This window comes from Adiantum capillus-veneris, chromosome 12 (genome assembly GCF_014529385.1).
Source record: "Adiantum capillus-veneris isolate H3 chromosome 12, ASM1452938v2, whole genome shotgun sequence".
Taxonomy (NCBI): Eukaryota; Viridiplantae; Streptophyta; class Polypodiopsida; order Polypodiales; family Pteridaceae; genus Adiantum; species Adiantum capillus-veneris.
Window position 1 is genome coordinate 83492295 of NC_140942.1, and position 18304 is coordinate 83510598.

Genomic DNA, 18304 nt, shown 5'->3' on the forward strand with positions numbered 1-18304 from the left:
AAGCAAATTTTAGGCATTTGGGCATGCAAGAATGAAAGCTTAAGGACAAAAGTTCATGCCATTCGTAGGATGTTTAATCAGTTTAAAGAAGTGCAACTATATCATATTCCTAGGAAACAAAATGAAGATGCCGATTTACTTGCACAACAAGCAGTTACATGTGTTGAGAAAGAAGTGCAGGTCATCATTGTGGCAACAACTATCAAGCAACCGAGATACCAGGGATTGGAGTCATTGACTCCCATTATTAGCTACATTTTGGAGGGTGAGTTTCCACAAGACTTCATGAAGGCTCATAAGAGGAGACTCATGAAAAAGGCAAGCGCGTATCTCTTCCTAGAAGGATCCCTCTATCAAAGATGGAAGGATCAAGTGTGCAAAAGAGTACCAACTATCAAGGAGATTCCACCCATTCTAAAAGGTTTGCATGAAGAGGCATGTGGTGGTCATTTTGCCCAAGAGTTAACTGTGAAGAAGATTTTTCTTGCGGGGTATGTTTGGACAAGTCTCCATGTGGATGTCTAACATTGGTATAAAAGTTGTCACAATTTTCAGGTAAATGGGAATAGAAGATTGGTTTATGGTCCAATGCAAATCGTGCTTGCAAATGGACCCTTTGAAAAGTGGGGCATTGATGCTATGGGTCCTCTCCCTAGGATAAAAAATGGTAAACTCTACATTCTAGTGGCTATAGACTATATGACTAGGTGGGTGGAAGCACAAAGTGTGGCAAAGGTAAATGAGAGGACAGTGAGCAAATTTGTCTACACTCACATTTGTTGTAGATTTGGCACACCTTTGGAGATTGTTTTTGATAATGGTCCAGGGTTTAGAAAGGGCTTGCTCGCAGAAGTCTGTGAAGAACTTCACATTCTACATCGTCATAGTACACCCTACTATCCCCAATCAAATGGTTTGGTAGGAAAAGCTAATGGTGTCATTGTACGCATCATTAGAAAGATGGTGAGAAACAAGAAAAAGTTGTGGGATGACTTCTTGGATGGTGCCTTGTGGGCGTATCGAACCACATATAGGGAAGCCACGGAGTTTACACAATTTCACTTGGTCTATGGTTAAGAGGCTTTACAACCAATTGAGCTCAACATTCCAACAATGCTACTTCATGGCAAAGCAGCACAAGATGATCAAGAAGCATGGATGGATCGACTTCTTATCTTAGCTGAGCTTGAGTGGAAAAGAGAAGCAGCATACGAGTGCTACAAGAGAACATCCACACAGATGAAGGAAAAGCTTGACAAGAAACTGAAGGACAAAGGCATCAATGAAGGAGATCTTGTGCTAAGATATGACAATCGACTCGATAATCGTTTTGATGCCAAGTTTGAAACTAGATGGCAGGGGCCATACATAGTCAAGAAGGCTTTCAATTCAAGTTACTATCAACTTATGGACTTGAATGGGAAAGAGCACTCCAGGAAGGTAAACGGGTATCGCTTGAAGCCTTATTTGAGTCGCCTTCTACCAAAGGATCTACCAAAGATATGTCAAAAGGCATCTATCACATGTAAGTATTGTTACGTGAAGCATGAGTGTAACTCAAACCAAAATTCTGAGGGGCCAAACAATTAAGATCTTGTCAAGGTCTCTGAAGCACTCTCTTTAGAAAAGATGCTCTATGATAGTACATGAATATACCATTATTATGGGGGAGGGCTAATGATAGCCGTTTTTCGGCTTTCCATAATTGCCATAGTGAGCTACCTCACCCTATCAAATCACTCAAACATTTTCGTTATCCTTACCATTTCACTGTACATAGGCGTGTGTGAGTTAGGGGACTTTCCCCATATTTTCTTAAAAACCCTCAATTAGCTAGTCACTGGGTTAGTTGAGCCAAAACAAATAAAAAAATATAAAAAATATAAGTATATTATGGCCCATTTGTGTGTAAATATTTCATTGTATATAGGGCCTAAATAAAAGGATTTTTCATAATTATTTTGGTATTTATTTAAATATTTCTACCTATGGTGTGTTATTTATGCTATGTACATTGACTCACCATCACCATATTTTTCTTATCATTTTGCATACTCTTTATTCCATATAAAAATAATTTTATGCAAGCTTCTTTTATTTTTGGTGTAACTCCATCTCAACAAAAATCCAAAAAAACTAGTTTATTTATGTGTGTTTTTTCACTATTGTGATTTTTTTCCTTCCTACATCTATTCTCTAATACTTTCATAAATTAGAACACAAACAATATTCATCTTTTTATGGTAGACTTATAATGAGAGAGATTTATTTTGACCCCTTTATATTTTTTCCACTTATATTATTTATATTTGACATGTACATATTTTTTTAGACCCCTCAATATTTGATTTTCTTAGTTGTACTATTCACTTATATTACAATCTCAACAATATCTTCAATTATAGACCTACCAAATAAGGTCAAGGATATGTGGCATGCATGCACTCACTATGGGGGGCTCACTCTTGGAGGTATTCAATAGAATCATCCAAAGAAGGACCTCACAAGGACTTTGTGCAGTGGAAAAAACAGTCGGTTTTGCTGAATTTTTAAAGATCACATGCTCCCGAATTTGAAAAGGTGATACAAACAAAAGTTGTGCTCATTGACTGAACTTTTACCTCAAATTTTTTCATATTTTTTTCAGCTATGAGCTGTGAGCTATGATTTTATTGGTTGACCCCAGTTCTCCCATGCTATGCAGCCACACTCCCTCTTTCACTTTATCATTTTCCTCTTTCACACACACCTCTCCACTCATCATCCCCACCTCTCTCACCACTCCTCTCTGCACCCTACTCACCTTCTTCTCAACCTTGAAGAATAAGAGAAACCATGGTGAACTCATGTCTCCTACACACACTTCCATTCCAAAATTGACCACCTAGTCTCATTTTTTCTCATCCATATTACCCATATCTATAAAAAAAACCAAAAAATTCAGCTTCTTCTCTTGAGAGACAGCATCATGGTGATTGATTTCTCATGTTCACTTACCTTGGCTCCCAAGGAACGTCAAGAGTGGAGAAAAAACGTACCGTCAAAGCTAGTGGACCGTCAACAAGCGTCAAAATTGACCTTACTCAAGACACTTGGAGCATCAACATTGTAAGAAATCCATATTTTCTTACCTATTAAGAGTTTTTTCTTCCTTATTTGTAGCCTACATGGATACTCCCATTGTAAATATCCAATTCCATTTGTAAATCAATAAAATACTAACTCTGCTAATTTACTAACACTAACCTAGTATGAAAAGTCCTATCACCTCCACTTCTCTCTCTCTCTTCTTCATCTATCCCCACCAACTTCTTGATAGTTCCAAGCAAAAGAAATTAAATAAGTGCTGAAAATCTAACCCAACCATGGTTAGAGGAGTAACCGTAGCCCTCAAAATTGCTATAAAAGGAGGGTGTAGTTAGCACAAAAGGAGAGCCATAAGCAAGAGCACTATGCTATAGCTTGAGAAGCCAAGCTCAATCTCTCTAGAAGGAGCTCTTGAGTGGAAGCTCATTGTCTTATGCATATGCATGTATTGTATTAGGGGTGATTAGCAAGGGAACTCTATGCCATTGTAAGAGAGAGTGATCACTCAATTGAGAGTAGGAAATCTATCATTTCTCCTACTAGTGTAAGCCCAACATTTGATGAATCAAGGAGGGTGGATTTGGACTAAGCTTGGATACTTTGTCTCTCTTCCAACGTGAAGTAATGGACAACAATGATGTGTAAGTGTCTTGGTGTTTTTTTTAAAGTTCTTGATAGCTTGTCTCTGGGCGTTGTCATCAATTTAGCCATAAATCCCATATATTGTAAGAGGGCGACAGGGTGGAGAGGACTCCCTTGGCCTTAAGACAATGATTGGGGTGGAATTTCTTGTGAAGTGTTGTGGTGTAATTTACTCAAGTTATGTTGAACAAATACTAATCTCACTTTGATTGGTCATGACAGATTTGTAAGAAGATATTAGTGCAACAAGCACCCCCTCTCTATTCTCTCTCTTTCTTACATATATAATTGTGTTTGCTTGATCATTGACGATACATTTCAAAGCAGCCCGAGCACTATCTCTCTCTCTCTCTCTCTCTTTACGCGTCCTAGGACTCATCCAAAACTAGGTGGTGCCCCAAATTTGTGTAGGGTTAGGTTGCGGGTTTGTGTGTGTTTGTTGTTTTTTCTAACCCCAACCCAATTGAGCAGTACGGGAGCCTAGAAGGGTGCTTAGAGGCCACTCTTCTTGTTGCCCGCCCCGGACCGCCTCACTAGCCTTACCAATATTCTTCCAACATTTAATGGCCTATTAACTTATGTGTAGTGGAAAATAGCATAAACATAGTGAGCATTTCATTAGAATAGATTCCTAATGAGCATAGCAAGAGTGCTTGGATGGAGAGAGCAAGAAAAAGCATAACACCTACTTAGATAGGCATGAACAATACTTCAAAAGAGAGGAAAACTAAGCTATCTACAACAGTTGAGGACCGGATTTATGGTCCCCCCTCCAAAAAGCTTTGTATTTTAGGTTTCCCCCATCAAGGGAGACATTTTACAATACAGTTCTTTGTGTTCCTTCAATAACTAGCTACTGCAATGAAGATAGAAGTTTCAAGCACTAAGCAAATACTTATAAAACACATTAATTCCCTCACAGTCTCAGACCCAAGACCTCACACACCTTCGAAGATGGTGAGAGCTAGCGGGGTATGCGAGTAGATTGAGAGGAAGAAGGAGTAGTCTGATGAGAAAGAAGTATATCTCCTCACATAATCACTCATAATAGCTTAACATAGCTTAGTAATTAGCATGGTAGAGGAGATGAGCATGCATTGGAGCTTGGCTCTTGGTTGGATTTGCATCACAAAGCCAAGAGTTGTTGGTGTAGGCCTCCCTTCTCACAAGCTTGGAGTAGATGATGAGCTTTCCATTAAATCTTGAAAAGGAGAGAGATCTTATTTGCTTCACACATGAGATTGTGTGAGTGTGTGTGTGATATTAACGTCTTGCCAAAATCAGCCCCCTCTCTCTCTCGGTCGACCCCTCTTTCAAAATACTCACGTGCTGAGACCCCATTGGACCCTACAAAGCCTAGCCAATGAAAATTGAGAAGCATAAGTGATACCCTTGTGACATGTGTCCCCCTTTTCCCTTTTGTGAGAGCTTTAGGTAATTAAATAATGAAGCTAAAATCTCATTGGACCCCTTTGTCTTCTGGCCAACAGGAATCAGGCAAGCCATTGGGCTGCTGAATGCTCATTGGACCCCTTGGGACATTGTCCAATAGTCTTCTAGAGAGCTTACTTCTTATTGGTTCTTTTATTAAGTATTTTTAAATGAATTAAACTAGATTTACTCATCCTAATTCTCATTGTTCCACCTCTATGGCCATCCAATAGGATTTGAGTGCACCTTGTGGGCAATTGGGCTAGGGAGCTGACATGTGTCCATTATTCCCTTTGTGTAAAGGGAAGATTTGGAGTGTGTGTGTGTGTTCTCTCACCTTTTCTCTCTCTTCCGGTACGTTTAAGGCTCGCCCCCTCCTATGTAGGAGTCTTGAAGACTTTTGTGTACACCCATAAAGTATCCAATTCCACTAAGCTTGACCATTTGGACTTACCTTTGAATTTTTGAAGTCTTAATGGGTTGAACCTTAGGGTCTTTAAATCCCATTGTTGCACATTGCTCTTTTGCATATGCCCCCCCCCATTGGATCCCTACGTTCCCTCCTTTCGATCCCTACTGTGGATGGTCTGCCAGCTTAACCAATGTTCTAGCTTTTTCTTCGCTGGTACTTCCCCATATTAAATGATCAATTTAACATGAGAAAATCATTTAGAAGAATTAGATATTAGTTATTTATTACCTCTCTCTTGAAATCATAGTCGTCCTCGACTATGGGGTAGAGAAGATAGATACTATTCATTAGTCCTTTTTCTAGCGGGGGTAGAGGATCCCTATCTTACCCTACAACATCGTTCCAGAATGGATGACTAATCCATTTGGTGCTTGAGAGCCTAAGACTGCCGCAAGTATGTCTGTGCAAGTCCTATCAATCTTCCATAGTAGAGTAACAAGCTCTACTTGGTGTTTGGAAGACGTCACCTCCTCAAACTTGATTCTAAGCATGCATACTACTTAACAATTGTGCACATTAAGAAAAAGAGAGTCTTATAAGACAAAACTTTTGTTCATTTTAAACATTTGTACATTTTCTTACTCTAGGGAAGCATTGTAAGCATTGACAAGGTTTAGGTTATCCTTTAGTTGTATGCCTTGGATCCATCTAGCATCTTCAAAAGGATAATTCTTAAACTCAATAAGATACCATCGGATAGTCTTACCGCCTCTTAATACCTTGTCTTCATGCCACTATTTCACTTTTTGGAGTACCACAAAGTGACTACTTTGGAAAGGAATTTGTGATAAATTCAAAAAAGAAAAGGGGAATTTTAAAATGTTAATGGCCTTAGTAGTTGGAAGGGGTGTCTCATTTATCATTTCAAGGTATGCGTGATGTGACGTGTCATAGAACGACGTCAACGTCAAATTTTTTCCGTGTGCCAGGTGATTTCCCTAGGCTTTGGAACAAACGCTCGTCTCATTCACTCTCGCCTCTATTCTGTCAGATTGAGAAGGTAAACCCTACTACTAAGGTTTGCAGACATCTCATTCACTCTCGCCTCTGCTTTGGCGGACTGAGAAGGTTAACCTACTGCCGTTTTGAACTGCCGAGGTTTCCATGTCTGCATGTGCCGTTTTTCTGCTTCTTTTGAAGTGAAGCTTTGCATGCATCATGAATACTATAGCACTTGGAGCTACACATATGCATGCATAAGTCTTTCTCCTCATGGTCATAAAGTGTCAGAGGATATAAATGCTTCGAGCCATTTAGAGCAACTTGAGAAGTTGATGCAACTCAAACAAGAATTTCCAGTGAGGAGGAAATTGATTCAAAATATGTTTAGTGATTTGACACAAGGAGAAAGAAGGGAGTACTCAACAATGCTGGACAGGTTTCCAAATCTTTTCATCATTTCATATCAAGAAATAAGGGCTTTTGTTGGAGATCCGGTAAAGATTGAACTAGTTGAAGGGGCAAAGCCAGTACGATAGAAATTAATAAGGATGGTAAGGATCAAATGAATGATTTGAAGGAAGGAGTGGATAAAACTTTCGATGCAGGGTTCATTGTGCTAGTTGATAATGCTGAATGGGTGAGCCTTGTAATCGTCACTCTAAAGAAAGATGGACGTTGGAGAGTTTGCATTGATATATGCCATCAAATGCAGTGACCAAGAAAGATCCTTATCCCTTACCCTTCATCGATCATCTTTTAGATGCAGTGGCTGACTTTGAATGATACAGTGTCTGTGATGGTTATTCAGGGTATTTTCAACTTATCCTTGATCATGAAGATAAAAAACAGACTAGTTTTATCACTCCATGGGATTGTTTCTGCTTTTGCTGTCTTCCTTTTAGGTTAACAAATGGGCCTAGAGATTTTGAGACAAAAGTAGATTGGGTCCTTACCATATTTCTTGGAAAGTTTGTCAAAGGATTCATAGATGATTTCTCTGTATACAAATTGAAGGAAAGAGCATGTTCAAGAAACTGAAATGACTTTTACAAGGTATAATGAATGCGGGGTTTAGTTGGACCTTAAGAAGTGTCATTTGGTGCAGCCAAGGGTGAAGGTTCTTGGACATGTGATTTCAGAAAATGGGATTGAAGCAGATCCATAGAAAGTAGAAGCCTTGTTATTGCTGTCATCTCTAAAGAATACAAGACATTTGGCCACTTTCATACAAAAGCTTAAATATCTGTCTTGATTCATACCTTTAGCATCACAATTATTGTATCCATTGCAACAATCTGTTAAGAATGATCCATTAGAGTGGACACCTGAATGTGAAGATGTTTTTGACAAAGTGAAAGAAGTTTTGAGTACACTACCATCATGCAAGCTCCTGATTTGAAGAAGTAGTTTTATGTCAACGCATCAGTGGGAGATGATTCCATTGGGGCTATGTTGTTGAAAAGGGGGAAGGAATCTCATTATATAAAACATGGTCATTATGCTCGCAGAGTGAAGACTCCTCATGAAAGAGACTACTTAGAGACTGAATTGGTGATGACCAGTTTGGTTTATGCTTCGGACGATTTAGACATTACTTGTTGCAAAAGTCGTTCACTTTTCTCACTAGTTATTCATTGCTTCCTCAGCTCTTTAATAATTTGAATATATAAAAAACAATGATGAAATGGGTGTTTGAGGACAGATCAAACGGATGTCCACTTGGCAGAATATGTAGCCGGACCCAACATTTGTACTCTATTAGTTTTTCGAGCTAGTCTCTGCGTAAATCCTAATTCCAGAGTAGCAGCCAATTCCCTGAGTTGTAATTCTGTCATGACAATTGTAAAGGTACATGTGAATGGGGCACTAGCCATCTAGAATGCCCTAGGTATAAAGGTCAATAACCTTAATGTGAAAAGGAGGCTTACCTTTAGAGAAGAAGGAAGCTCTGTTAAACGTACACTCAAGCTACGAGCTGCTCCAACTTGTAATCATCGCAGTTAATGAATGGATAATCAATTTTCAATTCCAAAACTTGCATTGTGTTCCTCTTTCTTTGCTCTTTCATTCAAGTGTAAGCATTGTTAGTTTTGTTGTGGTTCGCGAGACTACGTGTTAGTGAGCCTTAATTACAATTTTGAGTGCTTAAATCACTATTTCTAGTCGTTTTGACCATAGGAGAGTATTCTTAGACCATAGGACGATATTTTTGGCATGTTCTGTTGCAGTTTTTAGGAATTTTTTCATGATGGATCATGATTTTGATACCTTGTTGGATTGCAAACAGACTTGTTAGGATAGTGTCCTTGGATGTCCTAGACCTCCTCCTAAAGTTTTGTTGCATTTCAAGTCCGTTCGAGTGCCAAAATTGCGTGATGACCTAGAGCATGAGAAAGGACATAGGCAGATTCCCGTGATCATTGAGTGTTGGTTTGCTTGTTGAGTTGTTGTGTTTGCTTGTTAAGGTTTGCTTCTTGAGATTGATGATTTCAAAGAGTCTCCGTGCCCCATCCAAGTCACTTCTCTAAGTATTGACATTATGTTACTACAAAAAAGCTATGCTGCAGATGTCCGTCGTGGGACCCACGAACATTGGCGTCGTTGCCGAGGATATGATCCTTAGATGGTGAGTGACCTAGTGCGTATTTAGAGCTTTCTTTTTGAAAGATTTATCCTTCCATTCCATTTACACCTTAGCAGTGAAACAACTAGACACGAGATTTAGTGCTTGATAGAGTCTAGAAGTGGAGGACTTGCTAGATCTATTCTTGAGAAGTAAAGAGGGTTGTGAGTGAGATAGCCAAAAGTATTTCATTCTTCGATTTTCTCTATGCTTTTAGAGTGCTATACCAATTTTTGTTATGACTTTATTTTGTACCTTTTTGTTTGTTTTTATTTCATGTTTCATTTTAGTACTTAGGAGTAGGATAAGTAGAAATTGCCACCATTAAATTTGGGCTAAAAGATTAAGGGAAAAAAGGGTGAAAACCACATTTTGGCAAAAATGACCATAACTCTGAAATTCTGAAAATTTTATGGTAGAGATCTCAAAAGTGATCCAAACTCAAAAATTTGTGGATCAAAGGCATTAACAAACTCTCTATAAGCAATCTGGAAGGTTTAGCTAGATTCTGTGTAGAAACATGGATCGCGATCTATGTACTCCAGAGTCCATTTTTGGTAAAAAGTGACTAGTTACAGTGTACATCATTGGGAAACTGATTTGATCAAGTTTGCTTGAAATAAAAACTCAAAATCACTTCAAAATTGGTTGTTAGGTCAAAAACAACAAAACGAGCATTTCAGACACAAAATTTGGGTTTTCTCAATTTTCTAGGATCCAAATTAAAAAAGGGCTAAGATTTAGCCTCTATAGGGGATAGAGAACCAGTAGAATAAAATTCATGAAAAAATGCTGCCAAACATGGATCGTGATCCATGTACCTTTTTGACATTTTGGGTTAATATTTGACAAGTACATCCCTGATAACAGGTGGAACAACTTTGCCAAAACGGACCATGTCAAAAAATTGAAAAAAAGGTCAAAACAGTCAAATACAAAAACTAGTCAAAAACCGCAGGACAAACAAAAAAACTTGCTTTTGAATGACAAAAATTGGTTTAAATCCAAAACTTTTGATACCATAGCATCTAGTAAACATGTTGATTCTAATGGTACCAAGAAATGACACTTTGGCTTCCAAACATGGATTGCGATCCATGTATCTCATGAATTTTTTTGGCAGAGATTTGAGTAGTAGGTAGCTAGTATCATTTGGAACAACTTTCCCAAAGAACCATGTCAAAAGATTGAAAAAAGTGGTCAAAAGAGCCAAAAATAGAACATTGTCAAAACGGGCACAACAACAAGAACCACATAGCTAGCACCAGGAGGCCAAGGGGAAGCTGTGTGCCAAGTTTCAGTACCATCTCACACATAGGTACATGGATCACGATCCATGTTCCTTTGTCACAGATTGATATCAAACTTGCACCATAGCTAGAGGACATCACAAGGAATTTAGTGGTCTTTTCAAAAGTGAATTTGGATACCAGAAACAAAACCAAAAGCCCAGAACTGCCAAGTACTTTGACAGAGTACCAAAACTGACCTAACTTTCAATCCAAAGGTCCATTTTCAAAAAAATTGTTACCACAGGACCTACTAATCATTCTAAATTTGATGGTACCAAGAGAAATCAATTTGGGCTCCAAACATGGATCGCGATCCATGTACCCATAGTGAAAACTTGACTTGAAACTTTCTAGATCAGTAGTGCATACACAAGGAAACATATGTCCTAGTCCAATTTTGGAAAAAATTGAGCAAATTTGGGCCAAAAGGAAGCAAAACATATGACAGATAGAAAACTGTTGTGCAGACCTAGTATGGGCCTTTTGACCTATCAAAACAAGTCCAAATCCAAAAAGATTTGAGATTTAGCTTGTGGACATAGAGTGCAACAAGCTTCCAAGAGACCAAGTCCAGATGTGGTTGAAAATGGATCGCCATCCATGTATCTCAACCTCAGAATTTTGTGAAAAATGGTATAGAACGTGCACATGAGCTTGTTACACACAATCAAAATTCGGAGAAAAGAATTTCATAGGGAACATGGATCACGATCCATGTACCTCAACATAGTGGGGGTATCTAACTTCATGATCTTGTAGACATACTTGAGAACATCCCAAATCTCAAGTGCTGTTTTAAGTGTAGTTCACTAAAATTGCTCTAACTTTTAATAGAACACTCCAAATTGAGTTAGGTATAGCTAGGAAGATAGCTATCCTAGGTTTCCTATATCCAAACTTTTAGGGTATCCCAAGACTAGTTTCCAGAGACCAAAAAGTCACAAATTCTGACTTTTGAGAGACTTTACTAGAGGCAAAAGGGGATAAGTCGCACTAAGTCAAAGTAGGCTTGTAAGAGACTACCTTGAGAGTTTTGAGGGAGCCTTCACCATGATAAATCATCCACCACCTGGGTTTTCTACTCCACTCAGAGAGATGAGAAATGCAACAAACGATGCAATGCCTTTAATAGTGGGATTGTGAGAATACCTAGAGAAGAGGTGGGCCTCTAATCCACAAACCAAATGTGAGATTCATCAAACCCAATGAATCCATGAAGGTTCTTACAAACTATGCTCATGAGGGTATATATAGATTCACAAATGGGGATGCATATATCTTCTACAAGTGTGTAGAGCCCTGTGGTAGAGAGTTGACCACCCATAAAAACCTCTATGCATTTACGTATACAGATGCCAACGGAGTGCAAGTTTTGATGGTAGATAAGTATGGACGTGAGTACAAACCTGTCGATCCAATTTGCCTAGAGAGATACGCATACAAGGGTACTTGGATCTCTACTTACTTTCAGACATAAATGATGCTAGAGTACACATCAGAGAGGATTCCGTTGGGGTTTTCTCTAAGAGGAGACGAGAGCACGAGAGACACCTTTCCAAGAGACCATGAATTGGTTAGATTAGTGACTAAGACACAATGTTTAAGACCATATCAAGTGTCCCAATGTGTCAAGACAAAGTACAGTGGGTCAGGGGATCCATATGCTCATGTCTTTCTCTTCAAACAAGTATTGAGAGCTGAAAAAATTGCTGATTTCTATACTCAGTATGAGGGATTTGGACTGACATTAGAAGGGACAACCTTCACTTGGTTCCAACCGCTAAATAGAGACGATTTTCCCAACATAGCACAACTCTTACACGAGTTTGTATAGGAGTTTTCAAAAAAAGGGGAATCAAACATAACTCAATGTCCCAAATCTACGCTTACAAACAGAAAAAGAATGAAAGAGTGAAAGAAGCTCTGCTTCGCTTCAAACAATACATGGAGAGATGTCCTGTGCAAGAGCTATTGCAAGATGAGAGATTATCAGCTCTCTTCATAGAGGGCTTGAGGAACGAAACTCTTAAAAAGGACCTACATCGTAAAGGATGCATGACGTTTGAGCAATTCACTAGAGAAGCTCTTTATCTACTTGACAATTGTAAGGCATATGGAGAGGTGGATAAAGATATAGACAACGCGACTAGTAGTGCCTCATCTCCAAAAAGAGAATCAACAACAAAGAAGGATGTTCAAACTCCTTGGGAACCAATCATTGATCAAGTGGTCTAGGGGGTGATTAGAAGAGTAAACAAAGGCTACAAACAGAACCTGAATGTATGACAGCCTCAATTGAAGAGATGTAATACTTGTGGAGGGGATCACCCCACTCCATGGTGTAGCACTCGGCCAAAGCCGCAACAAATGCTAGGGCAACAACCACATATTCTGAATGATGGGAGAATGATAGTCAACTACACTCGACCAACGCATGTACCATAACCTGTCATAATAATCAATATCTAATTCTCCTAAATGATTTTCTCATATTAAACTGATCATTTAATGTGGGGAAGTGCCAGGGGAGAAAAAGCTAGAATATTGGTTAAGCTAGCAGACCGGCCACAGTAGGGATCCAAAGAAGGGAAAATAGGGATCCAAAGGGGGGGCCATCTGCAAAAGAGCCATGTGCAACAATGGGCTAAAAAGACCCTAAGGTTCAGCCCATTAAGACTTCCAAAATGCTAAGGTTCCAAAATTCAAAGGTTGTGTCCAAAGGGTTAAAGCTTAGGGGGAATTGGATGCTTTGTGTGCTCTCCAAAGTCAATGCACATCCCTACATGGGAGGGGGCGAGCCCTTCTTCTAGGGAATGAGAGAGAAAGCCACACACACACACACACAAGCTCCTTTACACAAAGGGAATTAGGGACACATGTCAGCTCCCTAGCCCAGATGCCCACAAGGTGTGCCCAATTCCTATTGGATGACCCTTGAAGTGCACCAATGAGAATTAAGCTAGAGTAAATCTAGTTTAATTAATTTAAAAATATTTAATAAAAGAAACCAATAAGAATTAAGTCTCCTAGAAGACTATTGGGCAGTCTCCCAAAGGGTCCAATGAGCATTCAGGAGCCCCATGGCTTGCCTGATTCCTATTGGCCAGGAGGCAAAGGGGTCCAATGAGAGTTTAGTTTAATTATTTAATTACCTCAAGCTCTCACAAAAGGGGAAAGGGGGACACATGTCAGAAGGCTATCACTTATGTTGCTTAATTGTAATTGGCTTGACTTGGGGAGGGCCAATGAGGCTGCAGGGAGAGCAAATAACAAGGGGGCTCGCCCAAGAGAGAGGGGGGGCCCACTATGTTCATGCTAATTTCCGCTACACATAAGTTATTAGGCCATTAAATGTTACATTGGTGTCAGAGCACCAGGTTTGTCTTTTCTTGATCAAGAAGGGAGGTCCTCAAGCTAGATACAAATGGTTGGTATTATTAATTGCCTGTGAGTAAGTAGAATAGGGATTTTTCAGCCTTGCAGTGCGCCTGCCTTTGTGTAGTTAACGGGGCATCACCGTCGAGAGCTATGGTCTTAATAGTGGAGTCCTACGGGGCTTGCCTTCGGCTTAACCACTATTGAGCTATGAGAAGCTTGACAGGAGCCGGTGCTGTTTTGGTGTTGAAGGACCCTCTCTTCTATTCCTTGCAATTAAGGGTATTCGAGCCGCGGGTACAGTAGCTTGAGCGCTTTTTCTAAAGGGGTAAAGAGGAGTAGTAACTAGGGCTTGAATTGCCAAAGTACACCTAAAAGTTGTTAGAATGGCTGACAATAGTAAAGAGAGCGAAATTAATGTTGATAACTTTGATTTTGCTCATGAGCAAGCTACTAATGATGCTTCAATGCTTGTTAACTATCTTGTTTCTAGGATTCAACAAGCCATGGGCAATCCATCTCTCCAAAGTGAAGTGCAACGGCAGCTCCGTGCTCACGGGATTCTCCAAGCGCATCACCATGACGAGAGAACACCTAGGAAGCCTCCTTGTGAGACTCCCAAAAGAGGTCTCTCTCCGATTCGGGAAGAAGAAGCGAATCCTTATGAAGGGCTCAAGAATTTACTTCTTGATGATGCATCTCCTTCCCAAATGAGAACTCAAGAGCCTCCACCGAAGGAACGAGAAAGAAGCGAGTCTCCCGCCACCTCGGCGAAGATGGCTCCACGAACACGGTGGGCTAAACGCTCTCCATCACCACCAAAGCGGAGAAGACCATCGTATTCTTCTCCTCACCACAATTCAAAGAGGGATGATAAAAAGCAAGAGAAGAAAAAGGCAAGAAAGAGGACACCCTCTTCTCCATCTTCTTCAACCTCTTCCTCTTATGAAAGCTATGGTGAAGACGACAAAGATCAAGACAAGAAAAAGGCGAGAAAGAGGTCACCCTCTTCTCCACCTTCTTCAAATTCTTCACCTTCTGAAGAAAGTGATGGTGCAACCTTTGAACCATCAAAAATAAGAGGCCATAGGAAATCCTATGCCGCATGGAAGAGGTCATCCAAGCTGAAGAAATTCAAAGAGGGAGGGAAGTGCATCTCTTTCCTTACCTATGATGGTATCTTTGGTGCTATGGACAAAGTATTGGCCTTTATCCAAGAATTCCATGCGGCGTTTGAAGATGAGGGCTTCAAGGAGTCCTCTAAACTACGCCATGTAGCTATGGACTTTCAAAAGTCCGCCAGACAATGGTGGTCTAGCCTATGAGCCAACGGTGAAGCTCCACGAACATGGAAGGCTTTAAGAGCGTCCATTATGAAGCAGTTTTTGGCCACCGATACCAAAGACAAAGTACTCACCTAATGGCGAAGCTTAAAGCTCTCTCCCAATGAATCCATCCACAAATATGTAGACACGTTTTGGGACTTACAACTCAAAGCCACTGTCTTCAAAAAGATGGATTTTGGAGAGCAAAAGAATCAGTTTTGTGCGGGCTTAACCGAAGAAATGGCAGAGCATGTCAACTTCCAAAGGCCACGTATCATATCGGCGATAATACACCATACTATGGTGGCCTCTAGAATCAATTTCCAAACGGGGGTTAAAAGAAATAATAAGCCCCCGGAAAACAAGGGTTCCAATGAGCCTAAGGGGAAGGACAATGTCCAAAAGTCTCCTAAGGTCAACTCCAACAAAGCTAAAGAGAAGGGAGTTTACAAAGGTAAGAACAAACTCCCTCTTGAAGATCTTGAGCGTTATCGCAAGGATAACCGGTGTTTCAAGTGCTGCGAACAAGGGCATGCGTACCACGCTTGTCCCCAAAAGAACAACCGCCAAGATCCTCCTAGAGCTTCCTTGGTTGAAATCCAAGAGGAGGAGACTCACCAAACAACTCACAAAGGATCTCCTCTATGCCATGCTTGGGGAAAGGTAACAGAACATGATACTTTTATTCTCTTTGACCCTGGTTCTACTCACAATTTTATATCTATAGAGTTGGCCACCAAGCTAGGCATACAATCCTACGAGATGGGAGATATCCTACCCACAGACAGTGCCTTCAAGGGGCAAGAAGCTTCAGTCACTCCCTTAATCGGGAAATTGAGGCTTCATGTCCAAGGCTATGTGGACAAAGAGGACTTCTTTATCTCTCCTCTCAAGCATGAGGATGTAATCCTAGGGGCACCATGGTTTGACCGCCTTGCTGCCAATGTTAAATTTCCTGAAAGGAGAATCTCCTTTAAGTTCAGGGAAAAAGACATGTATATAGATGCTAAGGAAATGGGTAACACCATCCCCGTTGTACATACAACAGCTTTCAACAAGTCAACAAAGAGCTCTCTTTCCGTGTACATGATTTTTGTTAAAGATTCTCAAAATGAACCTAATGCTTTAGCAAAAGAAAATAAAAGCAACCAAAAGGAATTTGAGTTATCCAATTTTCTCAAGGGGTTTAAAGATGTTTTTATTGACGACATCCCTTGTGAGCTACCTCCTAAACGAGGTAATGATGACCATGCAATTGAACTTCTTCTAGGAAGTTCACCGCCTAACAAACCCCCTTATAGAGTTTCTCAAGCTCAACAAGAGGAGATTATGCGGCAAGTGCATGAGCTAGTTGAGAAGGGCATGGTTAGGCCTAGCTCATCTCCATTTTGCTCACCTGTGCTATTAGTGCAAAAGAAAGACGGCACATATCGTATGTGTGTCGACTATAGAGCTCTAAATAGGATCACTATCAAGAATAGTTTTCCCGTTCCACGGGTAGAAGACCTATTTGATAAGCTACAAGGATCGACCTACTTCAGTAGGATTGACCTAAAAAGTGGCTATCATCAAATAAGGATAGTTGATCAAGACATTGTAAAGACCGCATTTCGTACTACATTTGGTCTTTACCAATACATTGTTATGCCTTTTGGCCTGACCAATGCACCAGCCACATTCAACCGCTTGATGGAGAAGCTGTTCAGGCCTCATCGAACCTTCACTGGAGTGTTCTTTGATGATATTATCATCTACTCTTATTCATTGGAGGAACACAAGCAACATCTCCAGGTAATATTTCAAGTTTTAAGAGAGAATAAACTATATGTTAATCAAAAGAAAAGTGAAATTTTCTTGCAAGAGATTCAATATTTAGGTCAGCTTATCTCTCAAGATGGCATCCAAATGGATCCATCCAAGTTAGAGGTAATAAAAGGATGGCCTAAACCAAGGAATCTTCATGAACTAAGAAGCTTTATAGGTATGTGTGCATACTATAGACGCTTCATAGAAAAGTTCTCACAAATTGCGGGACCATTACATGACCTAACAAAGAAAAGCGTTAGGTATACATGGTCTGCTAAGGAGAACAATGCTTTCGAAAAGCCTAAACAAAAGCTTATCTCTCAACCTGTGCTTACACTACCGGATCTCTCAAAACCATTTGAGGTCCAATGTGATGCTTGTGGTGATTGCCTTGGAGCTGTTTTGCTCCAAGAAGGGCATGCCATAGGCTATGAGAGTCGAAGGCTCGACCCTGTTGAGCAAGCTCTAGGCATGTACTAAAAGGAACTCCTTGCAGTTCTACATGCCTTAGACTCATGGAAGCACTATTTATTGGGGACTCCTTTCATTCTGCGAACGGATCACCAAAGTCTTAAGTACTTCATGACGCAGACCAAGCTCTCCGACAAACAAATGAGGTGGGAAAATTTCCTTTCGCAATTTCATTTTCATATTGCTCACATTGCTGGCAAGCACAATCAAGTAGCCGATGCACTCTCAAGACGGCCGAGAGTGAATGCGGTTTCCATAGCAACTCACAATGATCTATCTTCAATGATAGATGAGTACGCTATTGATCTCAACTTTAGAGATGTGATTTCAGCCCTGGTATTAGGGAAGAAAGAAGAACCATTCACTTTACAAGATGGTTATCTTCTCTATGGCAATAGACTATGCGTTACTAACTCACTACGTGAGAAAGTAATGTATGAATCTCATGCTCCACCTTATGCGGGGCATAGAGGCATTCAGTCTACCTTAAATGGAATAGAAACATATTTCTATTTGCCTACTAATGTGTAGACATGCTTGTGGCAGCCTCAGGCTCTCAAGCACCAAATGGACTAGTCATCCATTATGGAATGATGTCGTAGGGTAACATAGGGATCCTCTATCTGCTAAGAAAAGGACTCATGAATATGCTTTATCTTCTCTACACCATAGTCGAGGACGACTATGATTTCAAGAGAGAGGTAATGTCATAATAATCAATATCTAATTCTCCTATAATTTTCTCATATTAAACTGATCATTTAATGTGGGGAAGTGCCAAGGGAGAAAAAGCTAGAATATTGGTTAAGCTAGCAGACCGGCCATAGTAGGGATCCAA